This window comes from Hemicordylus capensis, chromosome 1 (genome assembly GCF_027244095.1).
Source record: "Hemicordylus capensis ecotype Gifberg chromosome 1, rHemCap1.1.pri, whole genome shotgun sequence".
NCBI lineage: Eukaryota > Metazoa > Chordata > Lepidosauria > Squamata > Cordylidae > Hemicordylus > Hemicordylus capensis.
This window is the reverse complement of record NC_069657.1, coordinates 35320774-35339543: the sequence shown is the minus strand read 5'-3', so window position 1 is coordinate 35339543 and position 18770 is coordinate 35320774. Positions and strand designations below refer to the sequence as shown.

Sequence of the window (18770 nt, the reverse complement as noted above, 5' to 3'; positions counted from 1 at the left end):
CCTTCAGATATTTGAAGACAGCCATCATATCTCACCTTATTTGTCTCTTCTCCAAACTAAACATACCCAGCTCGGTTTCCTCATGGGACTTGGGTTTGCTCCTTGATATCTTTGTTGCCGTCTTCTAAACCTATTCCAGTTTATCAATGTGCTTCTTAAAATACAGCGCCCCAAACTGGACATAATATTCCACATGAGGTTGGATCAGTGCAGAATACAGGGAAATGGATCACTTCTCATGATCTAGACACAGTGCTTCTCTTAATGGAGCTCAGTATTGTATGTGTTTTTTTAGCAGCTGCATCACACTGTTGGCTCATGTTTATCTTGTGGCCTACTAAGTGTCTGCTGTCTTATACAAGTGCATTTGATTTTTCTTACCCAGAAATACAGGACTTTCCTTTTGTCTCTGTTGAATTTTGTCATCAAGTTGGTTTTGGCTCAACATTAAAACCTGCCCAAATAATTTTGAATCTTGATTCTGTTTCTAGCTTTGACTTGCCTGCAAATCTGATAAGCATACCCTCTATTCCCACGATCAAGGCATTTATAAAAATGTTGAACAGCACAGGGCCTAGAACACAGTCCTATGGTACTTCACTCCCTCCAGGTTTGACATGGAACCATTAACTAACACATATTGGGTACGGTTGTTAAATCATTCATTCATTCATTTGATTTCTATACTGCCCTTCCAAAAATGGCTCAGGGCAGTTTACACAGTTAAATAAAAAAATAAATAAGATGGATCCCTGTCCCCAAAGGGCTCACAGTCTAAAAAGAAACATCAGATAGACACCAGCAACAGTCACTGGAGGTACTGTGCTGGGGGTGGATAGGGACAGTTACTCTCCCCCTGCTAAATAAAGAGAATCATCACGTTAAAAGGTGCCTCTTTACCAAGTTAGCAAGGGTATGAATCCACCTAACCGTAGCATAATCTAGCCCACGTTTTACCAATTTATCAACAAGGATATTGTTGATATGCTTTCCTGAAATAAAGATACATTATGTCCATGGCATTGCCATGATCTACACACTAGCAGTGCTATCAAACAGGAAATAAGATTAGTCAGGTGCAACTTGTTCTCAGTAAATCCATGCTGGATCCTAATAATCACCACATTCTTTTCTAAGTACTCAAAGGCTGAGAGGCTTCTAACTGGTAACAGGATCTTGCTAGGTATCAACATCAAGTCAAGCTGTCTGTAGTTTCCCAGAAGCCATTTTGTAGTTTTACTTCAAGTAACATGGGGTAGGGAGAGAGAGAATGAGAACACGAGAGAACAAAGGTACATTGCTTCCAATTAGAAAGACAATTGTGTGGGAAGGGAATTCTGTATAGCAACTAAACATTCAAATAAAATCTAAATCCAGAGTCAAACATTATGGTAGACAAAGATAAGTTCCGCAACAGACATTCAGGTGCCATCACCTGCTGGCATACATTTGAATTGTTTTCAGTGACAAATAATGGGGTGCAAAAGAATTACTGCTCCCGAAAGTTCTAAGTTCTGAGTTCTTAGTACATATTTTATCAATTAGCTTTTATCTAGCTCTGTCAGACTGCTGCTGAATAGTGGGTTGTTTTTTGCATAATAAAATGACAGCTAAAAGTCACAGTGTGACTAGTCACAGTGCAATGTGAAAAGCAAAAATAGCAGCCTGTATATCCATAACTTGTATGCAGTTATCCAGCCATGAAATTTTTTATATAAGCCAAAATAACATCTACTAAAGTATGACTGACATCTCCTTTCCTCAACTGCAGTACCTATTTATTTTAGTACAACAGTATTTATGCTAGTGGAACATAGGAAGCTGCCATATACTGAGTCAGACCATAGGTCCATCTAGCTTACTATTGTCTACACAGACTAGCAGTGGGTTCTCCAAAGTTGCAGGCAGGAATCTCTCTCAGCCCTACCTTTCAACATACTGTATGCTTTGCTAGTTTGTTGGTTCAATAAAAAATCTTGTCCTATAAAAAAAAAATCTTGTCCTACCTTTCAGCCAAGGAGGGAACTTGGAACTTCTGCCCTTCCCGGAGAGGTTCCATCTCTTAAGGAGAAATCTTAAGAGTGCTGCTCACACATCAAGTCTCCTATTCATATGCAACCAGGACAGACCCTGCTTAGCTACAGGGAGAAGTCACGCTTGCTACCACAAGACCAGCTCTCCTGCACAACTAGCTTGAAGGCTACCGCTCAGGTATGAGATTACTAAGTCCAGCAAGTCTTTAATGTATGCTGCTTTTGCATGGAGAAACATTTTGTTTCTCCATGCGTGGTGAAATGTGGCAATTCTCTTTACTGAGCAGGGGGAGAGTATCTGGCCCTCTCCACCCCCAGCACAATACCTCCAGTGACTGTTGCTGGTGTCTATCTTGTTTCTTTTTAGATTGTGAGCCCTTTGGGGACAGGGATCCATCTTATTTATTTACTATTTCTCTGTGTAAACTGCCCTGAGCCCTAATTAATTATTAATTATTATTAAAATACGTGAATACTAAGCTTCACTATAGTTTTAATGTTTTAAGTTTTAGAGTTTTTAATCTGTATTTATCCGTACTGTATTTTAAATTGCTTTAACTATGTTAATTTTTAAAAATTTTTAGATTGTGAATCACCCAGGGACTTACGTATGGAGTGGTATACAAGTGTGTTAGTTAAACAAACAAACAAACAAACAAACAAACAAACAAACAAACAAACAAACAAAACAAAACAAGCTTTTCTCTGACAAGACTTTTTTTCCTTAACACTAATGTGAAGACTGTATATGAGTAGGTGGGAGATTTATTACTGAGACAACAGGAGAGTATCATTTGTCAATCTCTTGAAGACTACATCAGCTAAGTGGGAAATCACCTCCTGTTTATATAGTCCTGGCTCTGTACACACTTCACTAAGTCAGCACTGCTGGAGATATGAATCTCTGCCATTTCCCATTGTTAATAACTTTACTGTTTTGTTCAACTCAAGATGAGCCAGACTTTTAGCATTTCCGACACACAGCCCTACTTTTAAATGCCTGAGGAAAACATTATACTCTGGAATTATTAAATGTACACAAACTTCAAAATTAAAGCGTACCTTAACCTCATATGGTTAGGTGTTTTTCTTCTTCAAGTAAATGACGATGAATATTTATATACCGCTTTTCAACTATAGTTCCCAAAGCAGTTTACATAGAGAAATAAATATAAAGAAAGATGGATCCCTATCTGCGAAAGGCTCACAATCTAAAAAGAAACATAAGATAGACACCAGCAACAGCCACTGGAGGGATGCTGTGCCTGGGATGGATAGGGCCACTTGCTCTCCCCCTGCTAAATAAAGATCATCATGACTTTAAAAGGGTGCCTCCTTGCTCAGTCGGCAGGGGGAGTAAATAGTTAATTGCTAGTACTCTCATTTCCAAAGTTCTGCACAATTTGATTGGATAAACTCTTTGAAAGCGATAGGGGAAAGCGATAATTCAATATATTTAATTAATCTTCTATAAATTTATGAGAAGCAGTCAAGAGGAGCGTTGGGAGTTTTTAACATGTTAAATGAATAGTTGCTTTACCTTTATTGAGCAGGGGGGAGAGCAGTTGGCTCTATCGATCCCCAGCACAGCATTCCTCCAGTGGCTGTTGCAGATGTCTAGGTTATGTTCCTTTTTTAGAATATGAACCCTTTGGGGACAGGGAGCCATTTTATACACACACACACACACACTTATATAAGTATACTTATAAATTAATACACACACACGCTTTGGGAACTTTTGTTGAAAAGCGGTATATAAGTATTTACCATACCCATATACTGTCACTTCCTGCTGACTATTGGTATTTCATATTCTTTAACACTTAAGAGTGTGCTACCTCTTCACAGCCCAGTCCATAAGCCGCTTATACCAAAGAACTTGGACTTAAGGTGATGCTGTTTCAATGGGACTAAGACAAATTTCATGCACACTTATCTGAGAGGAGTCCTGTTGAACTCAGTAAGAAAATGTCTGATACAATATGAATACAGCTTGTTTAAACTGCAGCCCACTACATATCATACTTGTGCAGCACTAGTTAGGAGATACACTACTCAGGATATTCTTAAAGTGTGCTGTCGGTGCTGACTCTTGGCAACCACAGAGCCCTGTGGTTGTCTTTGGTAGAATACAGGAGGGGTTTACCATTGCCATCTCCCGCACAGAATGAGTTGATGCCTTTCAGCATCTTCCTATATTGCTGCTGCCTGATGTGTGTTGCCCATAGTCTGGGAAACATACCAGCGGGGATTTGAACTGGCAACCTCTGGCTTGCTAGTCAAGTCATTTCCCACAGCACCATTAGGTGGCTAATTACTTGTATGTTATCAGCAAGTTCACAGCTGCTGCGGGGAGACGGCACAAGGCATGGCTTCAAAAATGGTTTCCCTTTCCCTGCATTCTTTGACTATGGGTGTTTTGCTTGTCTTACACCTACGTATAAGATGCTTTCTCACGATTGTAAACAGGATAGGATGAGGGCTTAGCTGGGGAAGGAGAGCTGGGCACACTCCTGATAAGTGGCCGTGTAAACCCAAACATCAGCCACCTAATGGCTCCGTGGGAAATGACTTGCCTAGCACGCATGAGGCTGCCAGTTTGAATCCCCACTGGTAGCAGCGATATAGGAACATGCTGACAGGCATCATATCATACTGTGTGGGAGGAGGCAATGGTAAATCCCCTCTGTATTCTACCAAAGACAACCACAGGGCTTTGTGGTCGCCAGGAGTCAACACCGACTTGATGGCACACTTTACCTTTAAACCCAAACATCAAGGCAGGAGAGGGGATCATGTGGGTGCCGAAAGCTGGGAAGGATGGTTTTCCATCCACCTTCCATAAAATGCTGGGACAGAATGTGGGTTGGGCATGCCTGTCCTACCCAGATCACTCTTTCCTCCTCCTCCCCTGATGTTTGGGTTTACATGTCCACCAGCCTTTCTACCCTGGCTGGACACCTCTACCCTGTTTAGGGTTATGAGAACCAGCCCATACTCCCATGGAAAAGTGTGCAATTATATAGCATGTTGACATTTCAGAAAAGACATGCACTAATGCAAAAAATTAACATACCACATGTTGCCATTGCTATTAACACACCACCAAATGCCACCATCACACTTAACAGGAATGCATATTCTTGTGCTTTCTCCTAGACAACATTGAGAGGAAAGGCAGAAGCAAGTATCTCAGCTCACACACAAACCATCATGATGGCCAAGTATGAAAACACGCAGCACAAACCTTTGCTCCTTTCCCCAGAGTACAGTTTGAGCCAGACAAACAACTTTGTATTAGTGGTGCCCTGTTCCAAATACTCCACCTTGCAATTTATTTCCTATTTTGATTTGGACTATCTGTGTCTTCTCAGTACATGTAATGGTACTGAATAGCTATGAGGAGTGCTGTAGTCTGTGTGTGTAGTTTATACAGAAAGGCTGGTAGTGTGAGACTGAATACTAATTCCTGACTCAAGGAAGATTACATGTGCGAGTCTGTCACCTTTAGGCGTGTATGACATTGCAGTTTCGGAATGTTTGCACCACCTAGTGGCTAAAAAACACCATGTAGGCAAAAAAGGCCAGTAACCACGATACATGGGAATTTTAACACAGCGACACAGACAGGTACCACAAGCAATGCTGAAACCACGGCAGTAGCAGCACTGAAGAACAGGCCCCTCTCTGAAATTACTCTCTCTGAAGAACAGGCCCCTCTCTAAAATGTAAATACATCTTATTCCATAGAAAGGCTGATAAACACCAAGTGTAAGACAAGAGTCTTATCTTCCCTTCAAAGAGAAAAGGGGCAGATACACAGCCGTTAAAGCTGCTGAGAAAAGTCTTAGCCAGCATCCTACTGAGAGACGATTTCTACAGTCTTCCTCATCTGCTATCTCCAGTACTGGATGCAGGCATTTAGGGGTGCTTATTGACTAATACTTTAGAGGAAAGAAGTAGGCTTGTTAATTTAAGAACAAGACCAGACAGAGTACATAGCAAGTTAACAATGCCAGAGAAGAAAACCCACTTCCATGTCAGAAGATATGTGGAGCAGTGTGTTTAAAGCAACGCAAGGCTTAATTCTGCTATTTTTACCTGTGGGAACATGGAATTATGTACTGCCTCTCTGTATTTACTTCTAATAACAATCACCCCATTACTATTACTCATATTTGTATAAATGTATTACTCATATACACATTTTTATCCTATCCATCCAAGATGCTCAGGAGAGCATACATGGTTCTCTTTCACCCATGCTTTGCAAGGTGGGAGGGAGGGGAGAGAGAGAAGGTGGGAGTTTGGCCTGAGATTACCGTGTGAGGTTTATGGCTGATGCAGATGAGGCTGTAGCTCAATGGTAGAGTATCTACTTTGCACGCATGAGGTCCCAGGTTCAGTCCCTGGCAGCATCTCCAGGTAGGGCTGGGACAGGCCTCGGAACCTCGGAAAGCTACTACCTCGGCAAACCTCGGAAAGCTACTACCAGGCAAACAATGTAACTAGACAGTGTTGAGCTGGGCCAATAGCCTGACTTGGTGTAAGGCAGCTTCCTATCTTAAGTTCCTAGTCCATCTAGTTCTGTGTGGCCAAGATAGCATTCTACATAAGCGTCCATTCAGTAGTGCAGTTTGGACAGTCTCCAAATTACACCTACACAGCTACCGTGCTCCTGCAGTGCAACAATGGATGCTGAACTGTGATGTCATGATTGGGTAGTCCAAATCCTAACAGAAGCCATCAGCTGAAGATGGATGCTTCCAATAGCCAGACTATGCTCTCTCCTCTTCCCTCAGGATGATGGGAATACTCCTGGGGCAGAACACCAGGATCTAAGAAGACTCTGCTCAATTAGATATAGCAGCGAAACATCATGCAGCATCCATCCACAAATAATAGAACTATACAACGGAGACCATGTGAGCCACTGACCGCAGATGCGGGTAACTCAGCTCCCCAGTATAAAGGTACCGACACAGATCAAGAGGACAAAACATTCCACTTTTGCTAGGGTATCTACCAGTGCTAGCTGGACCACAAAACTGGGCTAGGTTCAAGTCTGAGAGCCCCCTGGGTTGGCCTATATGGAACCTGATCTTTTGCAAATGTATGCAGAAATAAGTCCCATTTTGTTAAATGGAACTTACTTTCAAGTAAGCGTGCATAGAATTACAGTCTTAATTTTGTACATCTGTCTATTTTGATGAAAGCTGGCATCAAGAGGGGGGGAAAAATCAGCAGAGCTCTCTTATTTTTAAAAATCCTTAGATCTTTGTAAAAGGTGCAGGGAGGGGGTGGGTACTCTCTCATGTAAGATCCAGCAGAGCCGTTTTTAACTCAAAACAATAGATATGTTGATGCTGCTATTTTCTCAGGCATCTTGTTGCCGTTTTACAACAGCTCTTAAATAATACCAACTGGGGGAGGAAGGGGATTTCCTAAGTGAAGGCATTTTCAAATATACTTTACACCAACTGTAAACAGCATGATTCAGCTCCCTCCAACCATCTCCTAGCAACAGTTCAACAAAGCCTCTTCATTCAAGTATTTGCTCCTGAAGGATAGGAATAGCCTTTATATGATGACACGACAGAGAAGGTCGAAGGGACAGGACAAATATATCACATTTTGTCAGTGTTCAGAAGCATTATGAAAAATTGTGTTACTTGGCTATTTATAAGGAGGAACTATATGTTCAATTGATTTTAAAATTTATGACTGTCACTAGAGCAGCTCTGCAAAACAATTCATATCCTTGATTGTGCAGGCCAGAGTGCAATTTTACTATTTAAGTTAGAAGACTATTACAATTCAAGTATGAGTCTGTGTATTTAAACAATGGAGATTCTCCTAGTCCATGAGCCAGGCCCACAAAATTTCAGCCATCAGTATCATTTCAGGAGACAAATGCTCATAGTGATTTTATTTGATTTATATACCATCTTTCAAAAAATAATAATGGCTGAGTGGTTTCCATTTTGGCAATGTCTACCCCAGACCTGCTCAATGTAGCCCCCCCACCAGCTGTTTTTGAACTACAACTCCCATAATCCCCAGACATAGTGGCCAATAGCCAGGGATTATGGGAATTGAAGGCCAACATCTGCAGGAAGACCGAAGTTGAGCAGTCCTGATCTACTCCATCCCCTGCTAAAGACAGAAAATAAGTAGTGGCATTGTTGCCCTTACAGCTTTATGTGTATCATCACCCCTTCTTTTGCAGTCATCTTTGCACAAAGGAAAGCCTTAGAGTTAGGGTAACAACAAACACATTATTGTACAGTATTCTCTCCATGAAGCCATATTTGGAGGATGTGCCTGCCAATTTTCGTTTCCATTCCTCTGATGACATTGTTACAGTGTTATAATAGTTTTTGTGTTTTAAAAACTTTTAACACACCACTTGGCGATTGCAGGTCCAATAGTGAGGACAATAAAAGCATGACGACACATGGAAAATTGAAACTATTGCGGTGCTATGATCTATTTTCCATCTCTAGGGATGTAGCCCTGGTCAAAAATCACAAATGAGCATTCCCCCCGCCCATGGTACTCACCACCCCAGCTGGCTTCCTGGAATGTCAATTTTTAAGCAGCAGGTGGTTGGTCCATATGATGATTAAGCAATAACTTACCATGCATGGTGTACATGTAACTATTTCATATCTGGTTAGCAGTACTCTCCTGCCAAGAGGCCAGGAAAATCTGATCACACTTCTTGACTTTATAGAGATTGGGTGGTAACACACAGCCATTTTATCACTAATTTAACCTGACATCTGCACCTTCTGTGTGGCAAAATTTCCCCTCACAACTTGGTAAGATGATGCAGGTGACAAGCTAACCCCTAGGTGAGATAGCTCCACCTTGAGGTAGTTTGGTAAGATTCTACCATTTGGCAAGTTAGTACTGGCAATCAGTTTATTGAATGGCTACATGTACATAATTATTTCATAGAGGGGAAACTTGGTTAAATGCTTGCACGATGGATCCAAACCGCAGAAGAAAACTGATAAAGTTTTGCTTATTTCCCCCATCCTTCCATCAAACCAAAAGTCTATAAATAGGATAGCTCTGCAAGAAACATGCACTTGAGTTCTCATGCAAAACTTGTGCCATCGTTATACAAACTAGGTTAGGAACATAATTAGGTTGCTTCCCTAATATTGAGAATACTTTTGCAGTTGTTATATTTCAGCAGGATTCTCATTGGCATGAAACCATCCTTTGAAGCCAAGCTGCTTAGCTTTCTGTTTGGACAGATAAGAATCAGTGGCCGACATCTTACTGCAGTGCTTGTGCAAGAACAGTACACTAGCACAAGGCTGTTGCACCAAGTCTGGAGATGGCATTCCAGACTAGTGTTGTATTAGTGCAAACTTCTGCACTTGCACCACAAGGTGAACAACCCATGGCATGCCTCTTGTCTTGTAGATAACTTTTGCACAATAGCACAGTTACAAATATTCCCATGATTTCATGCAGCTACGTAATCTTGCACAAGCACAATTTTTTAAATTGTGCAACTTATTGATGCACATTCCCCTCAGCGATAGTAAGAGGCAAGATTACATAGCGGCATGAAATCATGGGAATACTTGTAACTGTGCTATTGTGCAAAAGTTCTCTACAGGACAAGAAAAATTCAGCTAAGAATCCCACAGTTATCACATGCTAGTCAATACATGTTACGAATACGAAGAATATATTTATATACTGCTTTTCAACCAAAGTTCCCAAAGCAGTTTACACAGAAATAAATAAAATGGCTCCCTGTCCCCGAAGGGCTCACAATCTAAAACAGAAAGGTAAGAAAGAGACCAGCAACAGCCACTGGAGGAATGCTGTGCTGGGGATTGATAGAGGCAGTTGCTCTCGCCCTGCTAAATAAAGAGAATCACCACTTTAAAAAGGTGCCTCTTTGCTCAGTTAGCAGGGTTCACTTTTATCCCAGGATGGACATAAACCCTTGAATGCTAGATAGTTTTTAAGTAAGATGGATTCCGTTCCAAAAAAATATTGTGCAACTTAGGAGCTGATAAAACACATATGACTTGGCCCCCCACAGCAGACATACTAACAGTTCACATCTCTCATGTGAAGTTTGACCTAAATCCTATTTATCATGGACTCCAAAGTAATCAACACCATCTATTCCCATCAGAGGCGTATCTAGGGAAAACAGCACCTAGGGCAAGCACTGAAATTGCTCCCCCTGTCCAAACATCTGACACCCATCTTTCAGATAACTTTACCATAATATCAGCTGAAAAATACAAGTCAAGCTCATTCATCTTTTAATATTTCAAAAACTATTTAGCAGTGGACATAGCCAGACCAAAAAATGCTGGAAAACTACAAGTTTCAGTATGCTGTGGCTCATAAAATACCCAAATACTATGGGGGGGGGGTATCTGCAAAGGTTCCCCCTGCCCCCGCTGGCCTCTTAATTCACTGCTGCAGCCCATCCCGGGCTGAGGGCCTCGCACCCATCATTTGAGCATGTGCAGTGTCCATTTTTTAAAAAATGTTTTTTTTAAATGGCTGCCTTAAACAAAATGGCCACCACACATGCTCAATTGGCCTCTGCGGGGCCTGGCATAGCCTAGGGCCTTGTAGAGGCCATTTGAGCATGCACAATGGCCATTTTGTTTTCGGTGGCCTTTAAAATTTTTGTTTCCATTTTAAAAAATGGCGCACCCCTTTCAAGTGGCGCCCGGGGCATGTGCCCTGCCTGCCCTACCCTAGATACGCCCCTGATTCCCATTATCTACCTTAATCCAGGTCACTCACTGTATACTCCACAGATGCCAGCCTCCCTCTATCTGAAAAGAAAAATTATTCAGTTACAACTCTTGGCAGTTGGCAGAATGATACCTCAGTTAGGAAGTTTTCCCGTCTACCCTTTTTACATTACCAAATCATTATATGCAATACTGGAACTTTTACTGGCACCAATTGGAGAAAGACATTACAAAAGTCTAGTGATGTGTCATCCAACAGAAAGTATGCACTTGAACCTTGAAAAGCTAGTTGGAAAGTGTTTTTCAGATATTAACTCACCGAGTGTACTACAGCCCAGTGACAGGCCGTTACATACAACAAGCCTATGCATTAGTTTTGAAACCTATAGATGTTGCAATTCCCTCCAAAACAGAGTTCCATGAAGTGCTATAAGCTATAATTAAACAGGATCAGACAGATGCTGTGTAGTAACAAATAAAAAATGTTTCTAGTGGCACAGAGAGCACAGTAGTAAACTTACAAACCCTTCTGTACAAATCGCAGCATAGACAGCCAATGCAATGCCAACTGCAGAAAGTTTGACATTATAATGAGTGTTTGTCTTGCAATACATTTATACATGTATAATTGAGAGGAAATGTTTTAATATACATTAAACACTGTAGAACAACTGGGGATCGTCAGGTTGCTTGCCTCTGGTTCTTCTAGTGGTCATCTATGCTCTTACATGTTTAGGCTTTGCGCCTGCACAGAAGCCATGTTGGGAACTTTCCATTTCCTCCTCAGCTTTTGGGTGAGAGCCTCAGCTTTTAGCTGATTGGAGAAATCATCTTCGATGTTATCATCCCAGTTGTCCTCCCACACATATGCATCTGCATCTAAACCAGTCCAGTATTCTGCCAGGAAGTCTTCAAACCCATTGTCGTCCAGAAGCTCCAAATTGATGGGCTTCTTCTCTGATATGGGTGAAAAACCACCTCCTTTGGGTAATATCAAATAGGTGGCATCTACTCTCAGGGCTGAGCTCACTAACTGTGGGCCAGAATGATGGGTATGAGGGAGACAAGGTAGGCAACATCAGATGTGAAAGTACTAGGGAAAGATCCCAGGCTGGTGCCATGATGGGGTTGTCTGGATGGAGATGCATTAGCCCTTTCATAAACTGTTTGACAATTGGGTGTTGAAACCAAGAAACATTGGGGGCATGAGCCACTATGGCAGCCAGATGCACTTCAAGCGAGGATGTCTTCAAACCTGATTCCTTAAGGTGCAGCAAATAGGCAAAGACCTCTTTAGGAGTCATTGTCATCAGATTGAAGTCTTTTGATTCTGTGAATACCAATAACTGTTTCCATTCATGACCATATGATTTCCACATTGCAGGTTTCCTGGCCGCTATGAGGACTTCCTGCAGTGCTGGTGGGGAGTCTGTATCCTCCATGCTGCAAGGCATAGGCTGTTCACATCCAGATGGAGGTCCTTTCCCAAAGCCCAAGAGAAGTTGAGTGTGTGACATTAAGTACAGTAAATGGCCGACATTCGACAAAGACGAGGAAATCATGGTCTTTGGGCCAACATGGTGTCACTATAATGTGATCAGCTCCATCTTGTTGTGTTTTGAAAATTCTGGGAATTGGGGATGAGTGGAAAGAAATAGTAGAATGGGATGAGTGGAAAGAAATAGTAGAATGTCTCTCCCCAATGTAGGGAGAATGTGTACTCAATGAGTTCCTTCCTGCTCCAGCCCTGGAACAGAATAGGTGGCATTGTCTGTTGTGAGGGGATGCAAAGAGGTCTGTTTTGGGGGTGCCCCATTTTCAGAAGATCAGTAGAAGGGCAGACCGGATCAGCTACCATTTGTGAGAGTCTGTCTGTGATCTGCTGAGGATGGCTGCCCTTGTGTTGGAGCAATCTTGGATATGGACCACAATGGGGGTGATGTGGTGGGCAATGCATCAATGTCAGATGTCCATTGAGAAATTTAAGAGGGTCCTGGAGCTGGTACCCCCCTTGCCTGTTTATATAGGCTTTGGTCGTTGTATTGTCTGTTTTAACAAGCACTACAGAGTTTTGCAGGGCAGGAAAATAGTTTAAGTGGTGGCAAGTCCAGCAACCTTTGAGATGTAGATTGCCCATACCACTTTCCAAAGCATCCATGGTTACAATGTGTTGGGCATTGAGGAATGGGTGTCCCATAGAAAGATGTTGAACATGTGTCCAACAGCAGATAATCTGACTTACCACTTCCAGGAGATGTAGATAGATGTTTTGGAGGTCCCTTTGTGGGTTGAACTTGCTAAGAAATCAACTCTGCATTGATCACAGCTGTAGGCTTGCGTGTGGTACGACATGAGTCATGGAGGCCATATAAACCGAGAAGCTGCTTGATTGTTTCGGCTGTGTGCTGTCTTCTCACTGCTACCTACCTGGCTAAGTAGGCGAGCGTCCCGATTCTTCTCTGAGGTAAATAAACCTTGGCATGAGTTGAATGAAACAAGAGGTCCATGAATTCTATGCATCTTGTGGGGTGGGGTGGGGGGTGAGGTCTGATTTCTTGTAGTTGATTTGGAGACCTAGATGTTCTAGCAAGCCTACTGTAGTTTGGATGGCATCTGTGGTGATGGCGGGGGTGGGGGGGAGCACGTGTCTTTCCAGCTATCAGCCAGTTGTCCAGTTATGGGAAGATTTGTACTCCTGTCTGCTGGAGAAAAGCCATGACTGGAGCCATGCATTTGGTGAAGACTCTGGGTGCAGAGGCAAGTGCGAATGGAAGGGATTTGAACTAATAAGTGTCTGTCCCTAATTTGAAGTGGAAGAATTTTCGGTTTAGGGGCCATATGGTGATGCAATAGTATGCATCTTTTAGGTCTAAGGCTGCAAACCACATTCCCCTCTGGAGTAGTAAGAGAATGACAGGGATTGTGATCATAGGAAAATGCCTGTAAGTGACACAACAATTTAATTCCCCAAGGTTCAGGATGGGCCAGAGGCCACCACTGTACTTGGGTATGGTGAAGTATGGGGAGTAGAAACCCTGTTGCTGATTTTGGAACCTTTTCTATGGCATCTTTGTCCAAAAGAGAGGCTACTTCTTCCCTCATGACTGGGGTGGATTTGGTGGTAAACATATGGGAGAGAGGGAGCCTGCAAGCAAACTCCAGGGCATAACCTATTCATATAATAATAAGAACCCAGAAGTCTGTGGTAATCAGTTTCCATGCTTCTAGAAATGGTGACAGGCAGGTTGTTGCATGAGCCATGACGTTGCAGTCATTGCTTTCTTCTTCTTCTTTTTTAAAGGATGAGATCTTACATGCAGAAGATTCCAAGTTCCCTCCCGGGCATTTCCAAGATAGGGCTAAGAGAGACTCCTTCCTGCAACCTTGGAAAAACTGCTTCCAGTCTGTGTAGACAATACTGAGCTAGATGGACCAATGGCCTGACTTGCTATATGGCAGTTGCCTATGTTCCTATGTTCCAAACTGCCTTTGCTTCGGAGCTGAAGGCTCTGAGAATGGTGTCTATCCCATTCTCAGTGGTGCTCATCATAAAGATCCACCCTGGAGTGGTGATATGTCAAATTAGAGTGTGGGTAATGAGCATCTCTTGGCTGGAAGTGAGATTCCTCGGGTTCAAAGTAGAGGGTGTCTTCAGTTTCAGAGTGAGTTTCCTTGGGTCTGAAGAGAGGTTCTTTTGGTTCTTACGGGTCCAATAAAGAGCATTTTGACAATGGCGAATGCAGTTCTAGGGGGCTATGTATCAGGGAGCCCACACCATCAGATTTCTCTAAACCTGGTAGATCCTCATGCTCTACTGAAGTTGATGCAATCTGGCTTGGGGTGGGTTATGATGGTGGAAGTGGTTGCTGTTTTCTGTGTCATCCTTTTCTTTTTTGGTTTAGGTGGGGCCATAGGGTCTACAGTCTGACTCCTTTTCTTGGGGTACCACAGTTGGTTTTGAGTGCCTCTTGGTGAATTTAAGACAGTGAGTCTCTCAGAGACAAAATAGGCAGTGGCTGTGCCAGTTGGTGGAGGGCAGATTGGTCCCACACCTTGTACACTTATTAAATGTGACCCTGCCGGGCATGTGCTAGTTGAAACTAGCTCTTCTGATTTCGTACTGGGAAGGGGAGGGGGTTGCGGGGAAAAGAAAAACACAAAATGCAAATAATGAGGTATGAGTGGGAAAAATAAAAGTAAAGTTAGCAAGAACAGAAACGTAGAGGGAATAAGACTTTTTTTTGGAGAAAACTCAGTGTTCTGCATGAAGCCAATCTGTTGGTGGACAAAGAAAGATTGAAAGAGGGAAGGTAGAGGAGCTAAACATCACCGGGGGGGGGGGCTACTGCCAAAAAGCTGAGAGGGAAATGGAAGCTTGGAAAGTTCCCAATGTGGCCTCTTTGCAGGCGCAAAGACCAATTGTGTAAAGCACAGAGACCACGTCAAAGAAATACAGGTTGCTTACCTGTAACTTATGATCTGGAGGTGATCCATTGTCAGTCATGAGAAATGAGTTACTGTGCCTGCGCAGGGACATCACGGAAGGATTAACTAGCCCCTCATTGGCACCCTTCCCAGCCGTGCACTTGCTCCGTGCCTTGCTTTTCTCGGCAGTTGGATGCCATTTTGTCTCAGTTTCTTGGAGATCCGTCTGATGATAGACATTCCATACAGTGTGGGATTCATTGATCAAAGGCAAGGCAGTCTTGAGCTGAAATGCTGCAGCAGGGAGGTATGGGTGGATCTCATGACAGACAACAGATCACCCCCAGATCATAAGTTACAGTTTAGCAACCTGTCTATCTGGAAGTGATCCGTTGTCATGAGAAATGGATGACTAGCTAGCTTTTCCCCCCGCAGTGGAGGGTGCAGCCATTTCACCCACTACTGAAGGATCCTTTTGAGTACTTCCAAAGTTGGCCTCCGCAGCCAATCTCGAGTCCACAGCATAATGTTGATGAAAGGTGGGTGCGAGGACCAGGTGGCCGCAGCATAGATATCCTTGAAGCAAAGGCTGGATAAATGTGCAGAAGCAGCATACGCCCTCATGGAATGTGCTTTGACAAGTCTGGAAGGTTGTTGATTTTGTAACTTGTATGTTAAGAAAATGAGCTCCATCAACCAGTGGGAAAGCCGCTGCCTAGAGATGGGGAGACCTTTATTCTTGCCTTTGAACAAGATGAAGAGCATCTTATCTGCTGTACGTTTCAGGTAATAGAGCAGACATCGTCTAACATCGAAGGAATGCAACGCTCTGTCCAATCGAGACTCAGGATTCTGAAAGGAGAGAAGAACAATGTTCTGTTCTAAGTGGAAGTCTGTGACAACTTTAGGGTCAGTATGCATTATGACTTTAGGATAGAATTGTGTGAATGATGCATCTGCGCGCAAGGCAGTCAATTTGCTTAAGTGCCTGGTGGTAGTAATTGCTATTAGAAAGGCAGTCTTAAGCATCAGGTAGTGCAGGCTGGGTTCATGAAGAGGTTCAAAAAGCACTTCCATCATGGAGGCCAGAACTAAGGAAAGGCTCCATTGCTCCGTTGGAGCACGGATCGGGGTGTGTGTGTGTAAAGATTATTAACACCCCTCAAAAACCTTTTGCACATTGGGTGCGATAAGACAGAATGGCCTTGCCAGCTGGCATAGAACGCTAAGCCTCCTATGGCGAATCTCAGGAATTTGAAATGATTGTCCTGGATCTCGATATGGAAATACACATCCTTGAGATCTAATGTGGCAAGCCACTCCTTGTTGGCCAGGAGCAGAAGGATACCCTGCAATGTTGTCATATAGAATTTCCATGTATCCACATAGCGGTTTAGGTCACAGAGATCCATAATTGCTCCGATTCCCCTGTCCTTCTTGGGGACGAGGAAATAGTAGCAATAAAACCCCCATAGGCAATCTGTCCACCGCACCGGGACTACTGCAACTTTCTGCAGCAGGGCATGTACCTCTTGCCAGAGGGCCAGAGTTGGAGGGGTGGACTTGATACCCTCGAAACTCAGCAAAGCTATGAACTTGATCGCATAGCCAGTGTTGATAATTCGTAGGACCCAGTGGTCTGATGTTATCTGGTGCCATACCGAAGCATGACTGGCTAGTCTGATGATGTTGGGTGGCAAATGAGTCGATATCAAGGGCATGCCACAAAGGGCCAGTGGAATGGTGTTTAAGGCATCAGCCGGCAATGATGGTGCAAGTGGTGGACAGTCTCCCAGATCGAAGAGACTGCTTGGAGCTGTCCTTGGTGACCTTGATTTTTGGAACATTGGCCATAACTTTTCTTATAGTAGGGCTTAAAGAGCATGCAATAGTCCTTTCTGTCTTGATATTTAAGCCCACATTGGTGATTATATAATCTCTAGCGGGTACAGCCCTATGAAGATGTGGCTGCAGCTGAGAAGCTTTTAGCAGTAAATTTGGAATTTTTTTTTTTTTTTTACAGTCTCCATAGTTGTGTCAGTAGACTCGCTGAAAAGACCCTTCGCATCCAAGGGAAGGTGTTCCATATGGTCTTTCATGTCTGAGTTAAGAGTAGTGGACCTTAGCCAAGTGTAGCGTTGAAGAGAAACTGCCGTCGTCATGGTCCTGTACTCAGTTTCAGCCAAGTGCTTATATGTGCTTAACTGCTGATGAGTGAGAGATGAGATGAGCACACTTCATGAGCATGTCATCAAATTTATTGATGAGGCCTTCCACATTAGAAGTGGTCAGTTCGTTACAGAACGAGTCCCAAAGAATGTAATTAGAGTGGGCCATGCAGGCTGCGTAGTTCGCTATGTGAATGGAGAGACTGGCAGTAGAATAAATACGCCATCCAAAAACATCAAGTTTCCTACCCTCCTTGACAGAGGGGGTAGTGTGGCGGTGGCCAGGTTTAGAAGAGGCACAATCAATTACTAAAGAATTGGGGCCGGGTGTTTAAGTAAGTAGAGGTTGTCCTCTTCTTGCACATGATAAAGTGTCTCCAAACGCTTCAGTGTAGGGATTGATGTTTGCAAGCAGTCCCAGGAAATTTTAGCCACCTTGGTTATAGCATAGGCAGTGCAATCAGTTCTGTGGATTGCATGGTCACCAACATTTTATAGACAGAGTCCTGTAGGTCAGCAGCATGACCTTTGATCTCGAGTTCAAGCATCTCTGCCATTTGCTGAATCATCTTAGTGTATGATTTCAGTTCCTCGCTGGGAGATGTGGAAAGCATCTCCGAATGGCACATCTGAAGGCAGATCAGAAGGATGTCTTGGTGTGGCACTGTCATGCTGTGTCAGTGTCAGAGGAATCATAGGAATCTTCCTCAGAAGATTCCATGGGCTCAACTCGGGCAGGTGACGCCTGAGGATGGGCAGGTGTGGGCAGATCTGGAACAGGCCCAACAGGGGCAACTGGCAGCTGAGGAGGTAGTTCTGTCTGCAACACGAGGTGTTAAGTGGCACTGGTGTTGTCTGAACATACTGGCTCATGAGTAAAGGTGGTACAGGTGGTTTAGAAAGCAGCGTTGCCAGAGGATGGACAAGTGGCACACGTTGAGGTGCAAGAAGCGTAGGTTGACGCAGCAGCATGCCCTGCAGCAACCACTGAGTCTTCCATAATTGGAACTCTGCCCAATCCAACTGTGTGGATGGAGAAATAGTGTGCCTAAACCCACAGGCATGAGTGGGGCTCTTTGGAGGCACTAAAGGAGGTGGCATAAAGGAAGGCATTGGTTTCAAGAGCGAAGCAGTGGCAAGTGGGATGACCATCAGCATCGAATAGGTGGAAGACCTGGCCCCAATCCGAAGGGGAGACATCAAAGGCATCTTCGGAATAGGTATATCCTCATCAACATTGACTTTCTTTGGTATCCAAATCAGGAGTGAAGAATCCCTGGAAAGTGTAACCCGAGGGGGTAGTCATGCCAGAGTCCAAAGCATTAGACAGGGACTTCACAGTGCCTTCATCTAATAAGGCATCATCTGTGGTATCGAAAAGCGTGAGGTGA

At 43.4% G+C, this 18770-nt stretch overlaps 1 long non-coding RNA gene across 1 annotated transcript; it reads left to right on the top strand.

The window, feature by feature from the left end:
* The first annotated feature begins 2018 nt into the window (after positions 1–2018).
* LOC128333735 (uncharacterized) lies at positions 2019–14407 on the top strand. Its single transcript, XR_008311062.1, has 5 exons — positions 2019–2211; positions 6839–7009; positions 12171–12287; positions 13113–13250; positions 14088–14407. It is a non-coding gene; the product is annotated as an uncharacterized LOC128333735 (long non-coding RNA).
* Positions 14408–18770: the final 4363 nt, after the last annotated feature.